The 19058-nt window shown below is 44.2% G+C and overlaps 1 protein-coding gene and 1 long non-coding RNA gene across 2 annotated transcripts in view; one reads left to right on the forward strand and one right to left on the reverse strand.

Moving 5' to 3' along the window:
• GRID2 (glutamate ionotropic receptor delta type subunit 2) overlaps positions 1-19058 on the reverse strand; it is a 1453399-nt gene that overhangs the window by 597884 nt on the left and 836457 nt on the right. The window lies entirely within an intron of this gene.
• Positions 3780-19058, forward strand: part of LOC109322188 — a 19497-nt gene continuing 4218 nt past the window's right edge. The window contains exons 1-2 of the long non-coding RNA XR_002104331.1: positions 3780-3792; positions 17566-17570. This is a non-coding gene — a long non-coding RNA (uncharacterized LOC109322188). The remainder of the gene's footprint in view (positions 3793-17565; positions 17571-19058) is intronic.

Raw genomic sequence — 19058 nt, forward strand, 5'->3', positions numbered from 1 at the left:
CGGGAACTCTGCTGACCCCTTATCTAGTGCTGCAGCAGCAGTGATCCCGCTGGGTGGAGCCTGTCTGGCAGTCACAACATAGTTCCAGGTAGCCTGGCCACTTCTCAGCAGCACACACTAATGGCGCGTACACTACTCTGTTTTTTTTTCTTTCAGTTTTTTTTACCCCTGGCTATCCCAGGGTCCAAAAAACTGTGGGGGAAAAAACTACACACAGTGTGGAGAACACCCAACTGTGCAGTACGTGGTGCTGCAGACATGTTTGCAGCACCACATACCACATGGCCGTGCTAGTCTGGACGCACCCCATGAGATTCCTTTTGGCCTAAAATTCTGAATTTGTCTAGGTCACTCTGAATCCTAACCCTGCTTTCCAGCATATCCACTCTTCCCCACAGCTTGGCGTCATTCACAAACTTGCTGTGGATGCAGTCTATGCCATGTTCAAGGTCATTGATGAAGACATTGAATCCCTCCATCTCCCTTTCCATGCAGCATGTTTCCCTGCCAGCCCCTCTTCCTCCTCTCTCCCATGCCCATGCTTTATACAGACAGGCTTTTAAATATGCTTCAGCCTGAGGCACTGAGCATGGCCCCAAAGCAGCAGTGAGCACCCAGCATGGCTGCTATGGGGCCAGGCTGGGGCCAGGCTCAGTGCCCCAGGCTAAAACAGGCCTGGAGTCTGCTAGCATGGAGTTGAGACTGTGTGTGTGGGGGGGGGAGGGGGCATAGCAGAAAGCAGAGGCTGGGGGAGAACAGGCAGAGACTAGATGGCAATTGACCTCTCCACATGACCTGCCTCCTTGCTACCTACTCCCTGCAACAGGGGCAGGATGAATTAAAGATCATTCTTTAATAATTAGATTCTATACATGGAAAGCTGTAACAAATGTATACATTTTTCATGTACAGAATCCAATTATTGGGGATTCATGTTAAATGCAGGGTCGTCTTAGATTCAAGTAAATAAAATACTCCCTACACTGGGGTAGGACAGCTGGCACATATGTGCTGGCTTCATACCAACTGAGACACAATTCTTCATTGGTCAGAAATGGTTAGAATCCAGCTGTTTCCTGTTATTTATTTTAGAAGCCCCTTTGGGGCACAATGAGTTTAGTACAGTAAGGACAATGGGGAACTATAGTCCTGCAGTGTTTTTACATTATAGACTCAAAATTCTGTATCTTCAGAGATAACTTCTTGTAATCCTGTCACAATACCCAGTTTCCATTATCTCTATTAAAATTAGGCCTACCTTATATTCTACTTTATTTTCAATTCTGTGAGTCTCTCAATAATGCACTTTATATATCTCTGGTGTAAGACTATGTTCTCAGCTGAATCAATTTTCCTAGTAAGATAGAAAGTGCTATAACTTTTGGAAAGAAAATATCTACTCTTACTGATATCACTTCCAAAATTTACTTTCTAAAGCACCAGTCCTCCTGAGACTTGCATGCAACAGGTCAAGCTTGACAGCAGTCTCACTAAAGATGAGACTACTCAGATACCTAAGGTTAACAAATTAATGGAGGATTAAGATCTAAATGGTCACTATGGGGAGTAGAAAGTTCTCTCAGATATTAGAAAAAAACATGTTGTTTCCTGAGGGAACAATACATCTGGGACGAAGAGTCTAACATATTTTTTAAGGAGGACAGCATTAGCTCTTGTAAGAGCTGTGAAGTTCTCAAAAATACATCAATAGTAGAGAGACAGCTAAAGGGAGGGCAAAATAATGGAAAGGGAGAGAGCAGGAATGGATACGAAGAGTCAAAGCTGTGAAAATTATAAAGGAAAAGACAAAGAACCAAGGAGTGATCAGAAGGCTCACAGATGACAGGAGGGGAGAAAAGAGAGTAAAATAGAATCAAATCAAATAAAGGAAAGAAAAACTGCAAACTAAATAAAAGTGGTTGGAGGTGCCTATTCAATAATGCTCCAAATGTTTTCTGTGTGTGTGGGAAGTGGGATTATGGAAATCTTTGTCCTTACTTACCCATATCCTTCTCTGGGTAAACTGAGATTGAGTTCCTTTCCATTAACATATACAAATTCATATTGGAGATTTTTTTCAGTTCAGTAACCTGAAGCCATATTTCCTTCTTTCTTTAATGAATGTCATATGGACAAGCGTATGGATCAATATCTTCAAAAAATGGTTATTTTGGGTTCTCAAACCAAAATATCTTGAAGGGACCAGATTTTTCAGAGGGTAGGATCCCAGCTGCAATGGTCAGTCAAAGATGGATTGGAGATGCCACATCTCATCAAGGCAGGGATTGCAATTTGCATCCTTAGTGAGACAGAAAGCTCAGGTGCTGGCCCCAGCCCCAGGGCTGCCTTTTCCCCTGAAGCCAGGTGTTGCATGGTACTTCCGTGCCCTGCTCCTACTGAATCTTTAACGTAAGGGGGGAGGTGTGTCACAGGGCACTAAAGTGCCCTGCTCCTATAAAGAGGTACAGGTGCCGGTTGCCAGGGCAACTGCAGTTTGGTCAGCTGACTGGAAGGGGGCAGGGCCTGACCTATATAAAGGTGATCCAGGCTGAGACTGGGGAGTGAGTTCCCCACTTGCAGCCAAGAAAGAAGGAGCTCTGCTGGAGTAGGCAGAGTAGGGAAGCCTGATGGCCTGAGCAGCTTCTGTTCAAGGATACTGGGTGGAGGAAGCCCTGGTAGGGAGCTGAATAATGGTTAGCCAGATGGCTTAGAGTTTACGTTGTAGCCCAGGAGCTTGAGTTTTCTGGTCATAGTTTTATAAGATGGGAGGACTGGGTGAGGCTATTAGGGGTTGGAGGAGGCTTCATAGGGGCTCCACGGTAGTGTGGGGACCCCAGTGCCAGAGAGGGCACAACATTCAGGGGTACACTGACCCCAGCCCTGAGAAGGGGCATGGAGTATTGGGGGCCAGGTAAGGCCAAGGCTGCCTGAGGCCCACAGGCACTTGTAGACCCAAGGTGGGGATTTGGGGGTCAGGCACGGCTACGGCCACCTGAGCCCCAATTGTGAGAAGCCCCAGGTGGGTGCAGGCAAGAAGCCCCAGAGTGCGCTCGCTTAAGACTTGAGGAGGGGATTCAGGGGCCAGACACGGCTACGGCCACCCGAGCCCCAATTGTGAGAATCCCCAGGGTGGGTGCAAGTGAGAAACCCCAGAGCGAGCACTTGCTTTAAGACCCGAGGAGGGGATTTGGGGGGCCAGGCACAGCTATGGCCACCTGAGCCCCAATTGTGAGAGGCCCCAGTGTAGGCACGGCCACAAGAGAGACCAGGGAGCATCCGCAGGAGGGCGCAGGCAATTGAGACAGGGCCAGGAAACCCATGAGGGTGCGGCAAGCGAGTGGCCATACAACGTCTGGTACATCTGCAAGGCTTGGGGCATGGTATAGGGGAAGTAGGAGCCACGCGTAGCCCCTAAGGCTCTAGTGCACGGAATCATCTAAGACGGAGCACAGACTTGGATACATGAGGGGTACCGTGTCAAAGAGGACAAAATGCAGTCTCCCTTAACACTACTTACATCAAAGACGTGGTGGGCAAGATGGTGAGGGTGCATTGACACCAACTTGGCATGGTAGGGGGCACTAGGAGAGATCACGGCCTCTCCTAGGACCCCGCCCCGTGACACCAGGGAAGTTGCTTCTTGGGGCAGGAACATTGACTCCAAAAGGTGGCAAAAATTATAACTGGGGTCATGGCCACCACAAAATTTAAGCAAAACAAAAACCTGAGACATCTATTCACATAAAATAAATTTTATGGTGTCACATGGTCAGTGTCTGTTTGCAGCCAAGGGTTTTAGATACAGGTCCATAACTCCTTGGTGTCACCTCAAGACCAGAAATTACTATGAAACTGACCTCCTCAGGGGACCTGGACCTCTTCAGCCTCCACAAGAGAAGGTTGAGAGGCAACCTTGTGGCTGCCTATAAATTCGTCATGGGGGCGCAGAAGGGAATTGGTGAGGCTCTACTCACCAAGGTGCCTCTGGGGGTCACAAGAAATAATGGTCATAAGCTACCAGAGAGCAGATTTAGACTGGACATTAGGAGAAACTTCTTCACAGTTAGAGTGGCCAAGGTCTGGAATGGGCTCCCAAGGGACGTGGTGCTGGGGATCTTCAAGAGGAGGTTGGATGGGCATCTGGCTGGGGTCATCTGAACCCAGCACTTTCCTGTCTATGCAGGGGGTCGGACTCAATGATGTATTGAGGTCCCTTCCAACCCTAACATCTATGAATCTATGAATTTTACTTCTGCAGAACGTTATAAAAAATAATTATCCTCCCAAATAAAATCTTAACACAAACATGCATAAATGGAGGCCGCTCCCATGGCTGCATATGTGTATGTGTATTTCCATGGCAAACTGCAAACCCAGCCACCTTGAGAGAGTAGTAGGACTGGAAATTCCTTTTGAGAAGGTAGGCAAGAGAAAACTGAACCATTTTGGAGACATTTTCTTTTAGAATACCTCATCTCTTCTGCCTCTGATACACAACCCTCTCATCAGCAAGAATGGGGATTGTTGACTGCTGTAGATCAATGTGCAATCTGTAAGGCTGAACTTTTCTCTGCTTTAGGCATACAACACCAGTAAATCAGTGGAAATGTTCATGTTACAAATTGAAGAACTTGGTCTATGCAGTGTCCCTTTGTTTCTGAATGTTCATGATCCTCAAATAAATCTGTGGTACATTTGCAGTGCAGAAAGCTCACGGGGTGGCTGTTTTTCTCCCTACGCATTACACATGACAGAACAAACACTTACAGACTTAAAAGCTAAAATACAGCAACATTTAATATCTCTATATATCATATAACAGCAATCTTACAGAAAGCATGTTGCATGATTTGAACTCTTGAAAGATAATAAAGTTCCTTTACACTAATACTAGAGTTTCAGGCTACAAATATGTAATTATTCTTTTTTTAAAACACATTAGCTATCATTTCAAAACTGTTGTCATCTACCTGGCCTTCTATGTGAGGTAAAACTGTGTGTAATTTGCAGAGGCTCAAGTTGATGCCAGTAAATTCTCTAATATCATTGCTACAGCCATTACATAAAAGAAATTCTAAAAGTTTAGACTCTCCCTCTCTCATTTTCTCCTTTTTTTTAATTAAAGCTCCTGAGGAACACTGATTGAAAGGTCTTTTATCCTCTTATTGCTTTTTTAATTCTTTACCTCAGTCCTTTTATACTCCTCCTTAATCATGAATGCAAATAAAATTCAAACTGTAATCAGCAGCTGTCTAAGGAAAGTACTGAGCTTGGTTGCTATGGGAACATTCAAGTTAGTCCTTGACCAGAGAAGAAATTGAACCTTTTTTGCCTCATTTCTCACTGCAACATATACATTTCAAAACAAATATTTTTCCTTAGAATATGTGTGTACCCTATTGAGAAATATTTCCCATGTGCTCTGCACCAGTGGAGCAGTGATTTGTATAAAAACTCAACCACTGACACAGTTGATAGGATAATCTGCAACTAAGTATCGATGATGATAAGTTTGGAACCCCTTGCCACAGCTTGTTGTTTATAACAACTATAAAAGAATAGAGGGTACAGGTTTCCCTCAATTTATGCGGGTTCTTTATATGCGAATTTGGTCTCATGCGAAGAGCATATTTAGACCCATAATTCATTATATGCGAAATAAATTTGCTCTTATGCGATCAGCAGAGATGCCCTTCCTCCCAAGCAGGTAATTCTGTGGGGGGAGGACAAAGGGCCATGACTCCACTCATCCCAGTCCTAGCTGCAACAGCCCTGGGAGTGGCCGGTGCCAGCTGCCTGCAGCTGCTGGGCTGCACCATGAGCCATGCCTAGGCTCACCCCAGCTCCTGGGCTGCACCGTACCATGATGCAGGCAGCTGGTGTTGCCTGCTCCTGGGGCCACTTCAGCACAGGCTGGGGTGAGTGCAGACAAGTGGAGCCCCGGGCAGCACGGGGTACAGCACTCATCCCAGCCCCAGCTGCAGTGACCCTGGGAGCAGCTGACACCAGCTGCCTACACCAGGGCATAGTACAGTTCAGGAGCAGAGAAGAGTGGGGACAGGTGGAGCATAGTGTAGCCCAGCAGCTGCAGGCAGCTGGCACTGGCCACTCCCAGGGCCACTGCAGCCAGGGCTGGGGTGAATGCCGCTCTGTTCCTCTGCTTTGCTGCCTTATGCAGCCCCGGGAGCAGCACCCCTCCCCCTGCCTTTTCCTGAGTCCCAGCCTCACTCCCTCCCTCACTGCCATGGGAACCTGTCCCTACTTGTTACATTGTAAAGTGGGTTTGCTTTATGCAGCATTCTCCAGGAACGCATATTTAGTGTAAATTGAGGGAAACCTGTACTTGAATAGAAATAACCATAAATCAAAGATCCCATATCATTACAAGAAACTCGACTTCCCCAACAGTATTTTTACATGTTATGCTTAGCATGTGTTATATTTAGATACAGTAAGCATCAATATATCTAAAAAAATTTTGAACAGTTGCACATTAATGCTTACTATAATCTACATATAGATCTGTGATCTAAATTTACAGTCTAAATATAGGGCATAGTGGGCATGTCTACATGAGCTATTTATTAGCTGACTACCTAGCTCCACAGTAAATGTCTCAACTTCTACATGTGCAGGGCTATTAGGCTGGAGTAAACTAATAAACTCTGCAGCTGGGTAGTTACTGTAAATACAAGTAATATTCTGCTGTGGAATTTTTTACTCCATAGCAGCACATATATAGACACTGACACAGTGGGGCATGGGGCATGAGGGTGCTTCAGTGTGGGAATTGCCTCCCAGCAAGCCCCATGCTAAATACCCAGCCAGCCCATCCACAGCATATTGAGCTGGGGTGAAGCAGCTGGCAGGCTGACCCCCAGAACCCCTCCCAGCTGAAACTGCTCTAAACTGGTTTGATGTACTATGATACCAGGTGCCTATTCAGTCAGTGCACCCGCGAGCAATAAACTTATCGCTTTGCAATGAGTGAATGTGTAGACACACTTAGTACCACCCTGCAATCTTGAACTGGCCCAAGTGCAACCTCAGTCTTGAGACCAAAATTCAGCTGATTTTTGGTCTCACCCCTGGTGCCACACCAGAACCAGGTTCTAGACTCCACTGTTAGCACCACCTAAGTATAATGTCTGACAATACCCTAAGAGGCAGTTCAGCTTTTTAATGCCAACATCTAGCAAAATGACAGGATTGCCTTTCTATTAAAAATCTTGTGAAAGGTCTCATTGACTTACTAAAACAAAAATCTTAAAGGTCAGGAAATTTTCAGACAAGAGTAAGTGAATTCACAAAAAGTAATCCTTTAGGACTAATTTCTAACGCAGTTCAGCTGGAACTTTCTTACTCGTCTAAGAATGAAACCAATATTACAATAACAATGGTTATTGTATTTTATCTGTAGCTGTCAATTAACTATTGATGAAACCATGATTAAACTCCAGATTATTCAGACTAAGAGCATGAGATAAAACTAATGAAAAGTTCCATGAAGTGTTTTCTTTTTATAACATTAGCACTCATTTTTGGATAACTTTAGACACAGCCTTTGACAAGGTCTGGCTATTTCATGTTCATAGATTACTAAAGTTCTATGTGGTGCTGTATGGAAACTGGCAGAAAATCCTCAGAGGTAATGTGGGTATGTGGGAACACCATTCACTGTCTTTCTATTTCACTACTGCATTTTGTTGTTAGAATGTAATCTGTTCTAGGCAATTAGCATATTTTACTTTAGATTTTTAAAGTGCCAAGCACATCATTAGCTCCACATAAATAATAGAAATAGTAATATATTCAAGTAATAAATACTTATTGTTTAAAGCACTTGCATAACTATTATCATTGTTGTTTTAAAAAATCCTTCCTTTCCGTACTGATAATCAATAATCCATTAAAGGTTTTTCTAAGATACTTGTCACATTTTTTCATAGTCAAACATAACTCAGAGCATCTTGTTTCTAGAGATGGACGAAACAAGAGCTGCTTTTCTAAATTTAAAGCAGTAATGATTCAGAGCTAGGCTCCATTTTCCGTAATCCAACAAAACACTGAGGAATCTGAGGAAGTAGGCATGTAGGATAAATGGTTCTTTCCAGCCTCTACTTGTTTCATTATAACAAGTATTTAGGATGTGATTCTGCTGTATGAAGAAGCAGTGTAGACTTTATATTTGTCTTCTAGGTATTGCAACCCATTCACACTGTTTGGAGGTCCTATATATAACAAAAAGTATACTGGGGCATGCAAAATGATAGATAACCCTAGTTTGTTCACATTTAATTAAATCACTCAACAAACCAATGAAAAGCCTATTGTTTCAAGTAGACTCATTTTTATTAAGGAGCCCTTGTGTGCAGCCATTGTTCCAATTAAGACAGAAAGGTATCTTTTTTAAAGACGTAATATATATATTTCTAAGAGGAAATAGAGCAACATACAGTCAAATAAATTAATTAAAATGCAAAAAAAGCAAAAAAGAATCAGTATTGATTTTTTTTTTTTTTTTTTTGCATTCTGCCATTATTACCTTTAAACTGTGCTTGGGAACTTTATAAAAAAGAATAAAGCCAAGAACTTCATGCTTATTTAACACCTGGTTAAGCATACTTTAATCCCTAGATACTTGCTGAATGCATGATCATTAGATGTATTCAGCAAGTATTTTCATTTCTACCTGGGAGAACTTTTACAATCTCTTCTCTCTTCTATGCCTGATGAAGGGTGTATGTGGTCAAAAGCTTGCAAATGAATAAAATAATTTGGTTGCAAATATCTAGTTAGTCTAATAAAAGATATCACCTCTTCCATGAGTTTTGATTCCTTTTGCCTATAGACCAGTGTTTCTCAACCTGTGGGTTGCAAGAATAAATAAAGCTCACAAATAAACTTTAAAAATTGATCAGCAAACTTTAATAATGGATTCTCCTTTAAAGGAGAAAAACATGGTGTTTCAGCCTGCAAGGGGCTCCTTGGAGCCCCCCATACCCACCATACACACCCCTTGCCACACACATGGGGGGGCTGGGACTGGGAATAGTGGGGGGCAGCAGGTCAGGAGTGACAGGCACTGGGTCAGGACTGGTCATTAATATTTAAAAATGGTACAAAAAAGGTTGAGAACCATGGATCTAGACTAATATGGCTACAACCTGGATACATGCTCATTAGGTGGCATTTTGGCTAATAATAACCCAAGCAACAGCAGCAGCAGCATATCCATTCACTTTCAGTAGGCTGTATCAATTCCATGGAAGATGTCCCAATAACGTGGCCATCACAAGTAAACTTGTTCTATGAAATATATTGCACAGAGTTGGTTTAATGCTGTTGCCTATATCTAGATCAAATATCTAGCCAAAACTGGAGTAACAAAAGGATCCATAGCACGGGTGACATTTTAAAGAAATGTGTACTTTTTTTTTTCTTAAAAAATAAACAAAAACAGAAATAAAAATGGGAGGTTCTGCTTTCTTTTTAAGATTCCCCATTTCTTCAATTAAATATTTCTTATCTTCCCATTTCCTAGCACTTCTAATGAAAATACAAATGCACATGCTCATGGCTTTATCTTGTGTGTTTAGTGTTCTTTAGAGCTAACTTCTTCTATTAACTACTGAGAAGCCCTTCAGTATAGGCAAAGTCTGTAAGTCAAGCCATTGTAAAAGTCAAATAAGTGTTAAACAATAGTTATATAAGACTAACCCAATTCTGTACAATGGGTATGCCACGTGTATTGATTGTTTTATACTGATAAAAGAAAAAATTGATGAAGTAAATCGATTGGTGGCACTGCTGCCTTGCAGGCTAGTTTTGCTCTCCTGGGAGCTCCTCAGCTAATCTTCCAAATACAGAATCATTGCACAGAATGAACAAACAAACTCATAAACAAAACTCTGAGTCCTTCTTTGGTCAGTAGGAGAGGCCCTTTAGCTCTGGCACAGCACCATGGTGTAGCTCCTTCCAAGTAGTTAACTTATTTGGGTTCCAGTCTGCCTCCTGCCCCAAGCTGTTCCTTCCCCTGACTCACTACTCTCTCCTCTGGGGTTTTAACTGTTAGTGGCATATTCTCTCATTAGCTACACCCATAGCTGAGCTTCTACCACAGGGTTGTCTCCTCCCTCTTAAAGGACAAGACTGTCTTATTTCAGATGGGTAAACATGGCTCTCTTAAAACTCACTGGCACAGGGAGTTAAAAGTTCAGTTTGAAGATGAACATAATTGGGTTCACATTGTGCTAAGGAGAGATCCTGACAAAGGAACAGAAGAATAGCATACCGTAATGGAACAGTTAAAATTGGCACAAAATGAAAAATACAGAGACCACAAAAGGGGAAGAAATTGCAGTGACTGCAATGGCATTCCATTTACTGTAACATATTATGTTTTCCTACCCCATATGTTCATGACTTTTGCTCAGGTGCCCACTTTAGTAAGCTCAGAGGGCATGTCCAGACAAGCACGCATATGCTGTTTGCTGCATCTCCAACCCGTTTGTGACACTACAAATTGCATGTGGTGAACATGCAACTGTGCACCACGCTGCAAATTTGCAGCGTGATGCCAAAAACTGATATCAGGATGTCCCGGTATAAACCCTCCCCAACAAAACAAAACAAACAAGCAAACAAACAAACAAACGCCACAAAAAGCAGCATGGCACACATGGCAGCATCATACACAGTCAGAAATGGAACCTGCCCGTCCAGAGCCACACACTGTCTGCCAGCCAGGCTGTGTGCAGATGGATCAGCACTGCTGCTGCCACAGGAGGCCACCAGGATCCCAGGTAAGGCTGCTGGGGCCATCACAGATGTTGGCCCCAGCCTCCCGTACCCCACCCAGGACAATTTGTTACACACTGCAGCTCGTGTGCAGGGGCATGCCCTGGGGCCCAAAGCAGCAGCACAGATGCAGGCTGCTGCTTTTTGTACCCCTGGAAACTCATGCCTCTGCATGTGGGGATGCAGCCAGAGTGTTTTCCCAATATACAGAGTATTGGATCAACTCTGCTTCCTCAGGAACTAATTAGAGTTATGCAATTTGTACAACCTTGAAAAATTCCATCTCAAGAGTTTCAGCTAGTAATAATTTAATGGGGAGTTAATGAAACCAGATCCAAAGAACTCTCATCAACAAAACACACTGCTAGTATAATAACCGAGTGCCTGCACTGGTCATTTTGTATTTTGTTTTGCTTGGGAGCAGTGAGAAGGGGAGAAACATGGCACAGACATTTTTATTTTCATTTTTGCATTTTAGCGTTAAGAATGCACTAATGTTTCCATTACAGTGAAACTATTATGGAATCAACTAGTTCCTGCAATTGCAAATATCTTTTATATGAAGTGTGGATTTCTAATCAACACATTTTCTCATAAGCAAAGTTAAAGAGCTCAGAATAGTTAACCCTGTTTATATTTGAAATCTGCATTCAGAAAAGGAACTAGGAATATTCCACTCTGGAAAACAACATACTTTAAAGGCTGTTATTGAAGTGAGCTACGGGGAAGCTGTTTTTTCTTTTAGAACAACAACAAAAAAAACCTGTCCAGAAAGAGAGCCATGAAAAAATGAGGTACTTGGGCATACAGGGCAGAGGGTAAGGTACCCCCTTAAAGACTGACTGGTTCAGAGAGGCATGAGTTTTCACAGGCAACAACCTACTATGGCAGATGTTACGGAGAAAATAGCAAAAAAAAAATTATATAAATAGAACAGAGAGAAACAAGAGGAGGTGATACTGCTAGGAGAGGTAGTAAGTCGATTGACTAGATTGACAGAGATGAACAAGGCAGTTAACACCTGGAGGGACCCTGCAGTTAATTCCAACTAAAGTATAGTCTCTGTTGAGACAATGATTAATACAAATCTCTCTATGCATACAGAGAAAAGACAGTCCAGTTCTCCAGCGAGACTCCAAGTTCTCTGCCTCTCTTATTGATTTGTGTGTAATACATTTATTATTTATACCCTTATATTACACTAATATATTTAACTGATACTTGCTAGTGTTTTTTTTTTAATTCTCCTTTTATTGTCCTGTTTCCTTAATGTACTCTTTAAAAACTAAAACCAGATGTTCACTTCTTCTCCTAGGTATCAATTTTTAAATCAGGTTAGTAGCAAGCTTCCGTTAGCACTGAACATTTTATGGTCTTGTGAACATGACACGTAGTGCATGCCTGAGTTTTACAACGTCTTTTACCATTTTGCTGCTGTACATACCCTGAAACCGGTCTTGTGGGAGCATGGAAAGTTTCCCTGCATGAAATGAGCGCTGTAGTAAAGAATCTTGTCACCTGCAGCCTTCAGCAAACCATCTGAACCTTCAGTTAGCTGATCCTCACTGGCGATGCATTTGCTCACTTTCTATATGACACTTATAAATAGGGTGACCATACATCCTGGTTTAGCTGGGACAGTCCTGGATTTCAGAGGCTAGTCCTGGCTGGCTTGCAAAAATTAAAAAAAAGCATCCCAGAAACACAGGGGCACACTGAGTACAGTCTGATGGGGAGAAGGCATGGTGTGGAGGCATGGAGTACTGGACAGGTGGACAGGCAGGCGCCACTGCCTGCCCACCTGCCTTGGTGCGTGATGTGCTTCCATTCCCGCTCCCCTTCCTACCGCAACATCTGCCAGGAGAGCTGGAGGAGAAAGGGGGGCTGTCCCCCAGATCTCCTGGATTTCCTTATGGTCAGCCTACTTATAAATGAAGACACTTTCATTATATGAGAGTTATATCCTGCCCACATCATGAAAATATAATTTTATTATCTGATGCACACAGTTGCTTATGTCAACCAAAGTAAGATTACTCATAATGGAAATGCATTTGGGAATAGATTGAAAGAGAGACTCTTTTAAAGACTGATGGATAATTCTTCACCCTGAGCAAATGCAGACCGCATGATTATGTTAATAACTAAGAATGCTTTAACACCCAACAACTATGTACTAATGCAGTTATCATGCAAGGGCTGTCTCTTGCTCAACCACAAAATAGTGTACAAATTCCTTAATTACCATATTTTCTTGCACAAAACCCACACTTTCTCCCAAAAAACAACTGGGAAAAATTGGGGTAAGCATTATGTGCAAGGAAAAGTGTTCCCCATGAGGCTGGACATTTTTTTGTGGGAGGGGGGGGATTGGGGAGCAGAATGGGTGAAGCAAAGCAGCATTATTTTACACGGTTTCTGGGAGCCCTGTCAATTAATTATCCCTCTACTCCCTCCCTTCTCTCTTCCTAGATTTCTGAATTTATGGCATGAACGACGCGCGCCCCCAGCAGCCAGGGGGAGCATGGCAGTGTTGGAAGTGCAGCGGTGGTAAGCGGGGAAGCTCCCGTAGTCACTGCTGGTGCTGGCGGCAGGGGGGCCGGGTTGCAAGTGCCAACCAAGGGTTGGTGACCACCTGCAGCCACCACTGACAGTGGCGATAGTGGCCAACAGGGATCATGGACTGTCCGTAGACGCCACTGGTGGTGTTGGTGGCAGGGTGGCGAGTGGCGACCGTCCTTAGGCACCACTGATAATGTTTGTAGGGGGTGCACTGCCACATTCAGGGGGTGCATGTGCACCCCCTATGCATCACCCCTCATCGATGGGGACCCTACCTTCCCCGTAGTGCACCAGGATGACATGTGGGGTTACTCCACAGCTGGATCTGGCATGCCAGGTCTGACCCAGCACACAGCCCCAGACTGGCACATGGCTATAGAGCCAGCACATGAACTGGACATGATGCACTGAACTGGAACCAGAGCACAGCGTCTGATCTGGTGCACAGCTCTTGAGATGGTATGCTGCATTGGGCCCTGCACATGGCCCCAGAGTTGATGTACCACAAAAGGCTCCACTGTTTGGCCCCCAGCCCCAGGCCTCTGGTGGGGCTGGCACTTACCTGTATCCAGGATAAGATAATTTTCCTTTATTCCTTTTAAGCCTGAAGAACATATGAACATAAGACATTGAATACTGGGGCAGACCAATGGTCCATTTAGTTCAGAATCCTATCTCTGATAGTGGCTGAAGTAGATGCTTTGGAGGGAAGTCATTATACCAGATATATCTAAAATGTTCTATCATCTATTCATTACTCTCACTAGCATCCCCTATTATGGGTCTAGAGATACTTGAGGAAACATCTTCAACCTTTCTGTTTAAAAGCTAAAATTTGTCAAGTCCCTTTTTTAACCTGGCAATGGTATCTGCCTGTGCTGTCTCCTGTGGAGTGAATTTCACATATTAACTAGTATTTCATACAATTTTTAAAAAGTCTTGATATTTTTAAATCTCTCTCCTAATTTCAGTGGATGCCACCACATTCTAGTTTTCTGTCAACAGCATTCATGATTTTGTAGACACCTATAATATCTTCTGTCAGCCTTTTCCTTTCCAAACTGAAGTTACCGAGCCCCTTTAGCCTCTCCTGATATAGGAGTTCATATTTATGATCATTTTGGTTGCCCTTCTATGTGTCTTCAAATTCTACTACATCCTTTTTGAGATGTGGAAACCAGAACTGTACCCAGTACTCAAGATGTAGGTACGCCTTGGATTTGTATAGTGACATGATGAGGTATCTGTTTGGTTCTCAATTCCCTTCTTACTTATGCTCCAACATTTTACTGGCTTTTTTTTTTTTGGTCGCCACTGCACATTGAACTGATATTTCAATGTTCAACTAACAAACTAGCTACAGTGACTTCAAGGTCTCTTTCCTGGGTCATAACAGCAAGTTCAGAACCCAGCCCTGTGTTGGTATAGTTGAAGTTATTTTTCCTTGTGCGCACTACTTTTCACTTGTCAACTTTGAAATTAATTTAACATTTTTTTCCCACTCAGCTTTGTGAGATTTTTCTGCAGCTCCTCTCCATCAGCCTGGGATTTGACTACCCAGCATAATTTCACTGTGCACCCTCATTTACAGTTCTTTGATGAAAATGTTGAACAAAACTGTGCCCAGCATAGACCCCTGTGGGACCCCACTTTTGACCTCTGTCTATCCGGAAAAGTAATTACACATCCCTACCCTTTGCTTACCATTTTAACTAGATCTTAGTCCATGAAAGAAGATTCCCTCCAATCCTATAACAATTCAGTTTCTTAAAACCCTTGTAGCAAAACTCCCAGTTTTTCTTTTTTTATTTTAAAATGCATTCCCTCCCCTTCCCCAACAATTTCTGACTTCTTCTCTGCCTCTCTATTCCCTATAGATAAGTATAAGTAAGCTAAGATGTAGGATAAGCTTTAACATTTTATTTTAGGTAGTGAATTTTATTTTTCTCTCCCCTCTTTGCAAATAAGTTCCCTGCTATTTTGATATCGATACCCACTGTTTTATAACTGATAATTATCATGTTTGTACTGCTTTTATATTATGTAATTACTGTTGTAGGTCTATATATGGAAGTTAGCATAAGTCATGTCAAGTTTCCATCTTGTGTCCTCTGCCTGGGCATCCCCAGCGTTGCAACTGTATGATTCATGTACCCCTCCCATATAAATTGGTTCACGGATGAATGAGAGCGATTGGGAATGACTGAAATACAATGGTAGCAAGCCTCTACTGAATGGCCTGTAATGACTGGGCCATCACCTCACATTGATTCATCCAGGAACCACAGACCTCACCCAGGAACAAAGACAAGAACCCAGCATTTGAAAGACAAAAGACCCTGCAGAACCAGCAACTCTATCATTGCACCCCACCGCTACAGACACTTGAAACTGCACATCCCTGCATGGAGCACACATGCTCAGTATACCAGGGACTGACCCTTGCCTGGGCATGCCTCCTGTCACTAGGGTCACACAAGGTCTGCCTCTATAAAAAGGGGCAGTGAAGATAGACCCAGTGGGATACCTTCTCCATCTGGAGCAGCACCATGCCACACGACTTATCCACCCAGAGGCCCTGTCAGCGACCCCCCTCTGGACAACACCTACTGGACAAGGACCCCTTTCCAGCCTGGATAGGTAGCTATCACCCCCCCACCCCTTCTTCAACTAAGGACTTGGACACTGCTTTTCTTCCCTACCTGGACTCCAACCCTTCCACCGAGTCTCTTTCTCCTGTTGCCATTGTGTGTGCATGCATGCGTGCATGTCAACCAATAACTTCATGGGGCTGTGTAGTATGTTCTCTGTTTAATAAAACTATTATTTGGACCCCTAAGTTGGGTTTTGCTTTACTATGGTTTGGCCCTGCTCCAATCTCTGCTCCTTACCCCTCTAACTTCTGTCTCATTTCTCCCTCTCCTGGTTCTGGCTCACTGCCACCTCCAATACCTGTCCTGAGCTCCTCTCTGCCTCCAAACCCCCTGTTTCCTTGCCATTGTCTTGTCCCCACTGCTTTTTCCTTTTCCCCTGAGCAACCAGGTTTCTGCCTCAGTTTCTTTTCTGGCCGTCTCCTCCTTGCCACCACTTATCTGTCCCCTCCCCAATATCTCAGCTGTCTGCCTCAGTTTCCAGCCCCAGTCTACCTTAAGTAAACCCAAGCCCCAGTTCCTCAGCCAGCTTCTCTCTGTAGTCCACTGGTTCTAATCTTAGTTCTGGCAACTTTCACTCCCTACACTTTAACTCTCTCTCTCTCACCTGAACTTTCCCCCACGTATCCCAGGTACCTCAAAAAACACATATACACTGTACCATCTAAGTTAGGAACTTCCCTGTATGTGCGTGCGTGCATGCGATATACGAATTAGTGGTCTGTGTCTAACTTTTGGGGTGTATAGTATATATGCTTGAATTGGTGATAGGTATGCATGTGCCTAGGCTGGTTTGGATGTATATGTGCCTGAGCTGGTAGTGTGTGTGTGTGTATGCACTTAATTGATTTGTGTGTTTGTATATGTGCAATTGTGTCACACCCTCCCATCTAACAGCGCAATATTGAGATCCTGAGAGTTGGCCTGACCTTACAGGGCAACAGCCTTTGGTGAATGACATTGTTAAAAGCTTTAAAAGCTGTTAAAAGTCTAAATTTATTATGTCATGTCATATCCCCCTTGTTCACATGCTTGTTAAGACCCTCAAAGATCTCTACCAGATTGGTAAGGCAGATTTTCCCTTTACAAAAAACCATGCTGCTTCTCCCCCAGCAGATAATATTTGTCTGCATGACTGCTGATTTTATTCTTTACTATAGATTCTAACAATTTCTCAAATAGGCTAAAATAAATTCTAATAATAAAAAATTTGAAGGGGCACATCATATTTGAGAAAATATGGTACTTTCACCCAGGGAAAATATGTGCAGAGTCCTGTTTCCCTTATAATTCTACAATACTACTGTAAATATTTTAAATTTAACATTTTCTCAAAAAGCATTTATAGGCACATGAGAAGAGATTTTCAAAGGTATGAATATGGGTCCTAACTCCCATTTATTTTTATTAAGTTTTCTTCCTGATTGTATCTATTTGATGTATGAATAACTATCCTCCCTCACAGTTTCCATTTAGGCACTAAGCATGGAGACAGGTAATTACCCATGTTAGACCAAAATCGGGCAGAAAGGAGGGCAGAGTGGTACCTTAGGGTAGGTACATACATTCAACCAGCCCGAGGCAGATTTGAACTAATTTACATGGGTTTCTCTAAGCAGATTTTATTAGCTCAGGAGTGACCAGAACACTAGTTCACCCTTTCATGGTGTGGAGAGGGGGGAGGGCATACAGACTGCTTGCACTGGTTAAGACCAGCATCTTGGGGGCACTCCTACATGCCTCCCACCATGCCAGAGACTGCCAAAGGGAAGCCAAATGTAGCAAAGCAGTGGACCACCCCTGATAGGCTGCCAAACACATCTCCCCATCTGCTGTCCAGTTATCTGTCAGCTGCAGTCAACCAGTGGAGGGAGGCATGCTTGCCCCCAACTCGTTGTGGCATGGGGGTCCCTGGGCTTTGTTCAGGGTGGAAGTATGGGGTTTTGCCAGAAGCAGGACAGAAGTGGGCAGGGAGGGAATGGGATTCATGAGCTGCCAGATGGGAGGTGGTGCCAGCATTGCACCCCATATTACCAGCCCAGGTTGGCGGGGCACAGAAAGTCCCTCCACTGTCCCAGTTCCATCTGAGCCCCAGGATGGTGCACTGGAGTGGCTCCAGGAGGGGCTCAGAGGATTTACATCCCCTGGAACCAGCACTGAGTTCCTAGCTTAAGTCCCCTCCTCTGCAGCTGTAAGGGCATGGCTACTCTCTCCCCTTCCTCAGGGTCCATGGTTGCAAGGGAAGAGGCTTCATCTGGGAACTTGGAATTGGCTCTAGGGCAGGGGGGATGCTCCAGCATATGGTGCCAGGGCTCAGATGGAATGAGGCGTGAGGATGGACACTTTTTGCCGAAAAATTCCCCCAGCCCCAAGAGCTGGTGGTGAATTCCCATCTGAAGCCCCTTCCCTTGCAGATGTTGGGCTTTGGTCCCTGGAGACATGGGGTGCAGCTATGCTCTTGTGGCTGCAGTGTCTGGATGGGATGACTCTAGTGCTGAGATCTGGGGGCCAGGGATCAGAGGCCCCAGCCCTCCTGAGCCAGCACAGCTGCACGGCTCCAAGGCCCAGCTCTTGCCTATGCCTGTCAGCTGAACTGGGCAGCAGCCAGGGTGTGAGAAAGCAGAGGCACCCTCCCTGCTGAGCCAGCACAGCTGGGGATGGCCCATGCAGGGGTCACCTTCACTCCTCCTCCATCACTGCCCAGCTGGCTGACAGCCATGTGGCTCCCAGCTCCAGCTCCTGCTTGCACCTGTCAGTGATGGCTGGGCAGGGGGTCCAGCTGTGCTGGCTTAGTGCGGAATGGGGCCTCAGATTTCCCCCCACCCCCCCACTGCTACCTAGCATGATGAGGGGCTGGGGACAGAGGCTTTTCCGTCTCCTCTCTGTGCCAGTCTGGGGTTTCATAGATTTCATAGACATTAGGGCTGGAAGGGACCTCGGGAGATCATCGAGTCCAGCCCCCTGCCCAAAGGGCAGGAAGTCAGAGACCTTGGGAGTTCAGATAGTAAAGAAATTCTTCCTTATGTCCAGCCTGAAACGGTCTTG

This window comes from Crocodylus porosus, unplaced genomic scaffold (assembly GCF_001723895.1).
Source record: "Crocodylus porosus isolate Cpor-Errol unplaced genomic scaffold, CroPor_comp1, whole genome shotgun sequence".
Classification (NCBI taxonomy): Eukaryota; Metazoa; Chordata; order Crocodylia; family Crocodylidae; genus Crocodylus; species Crocodylus porosus.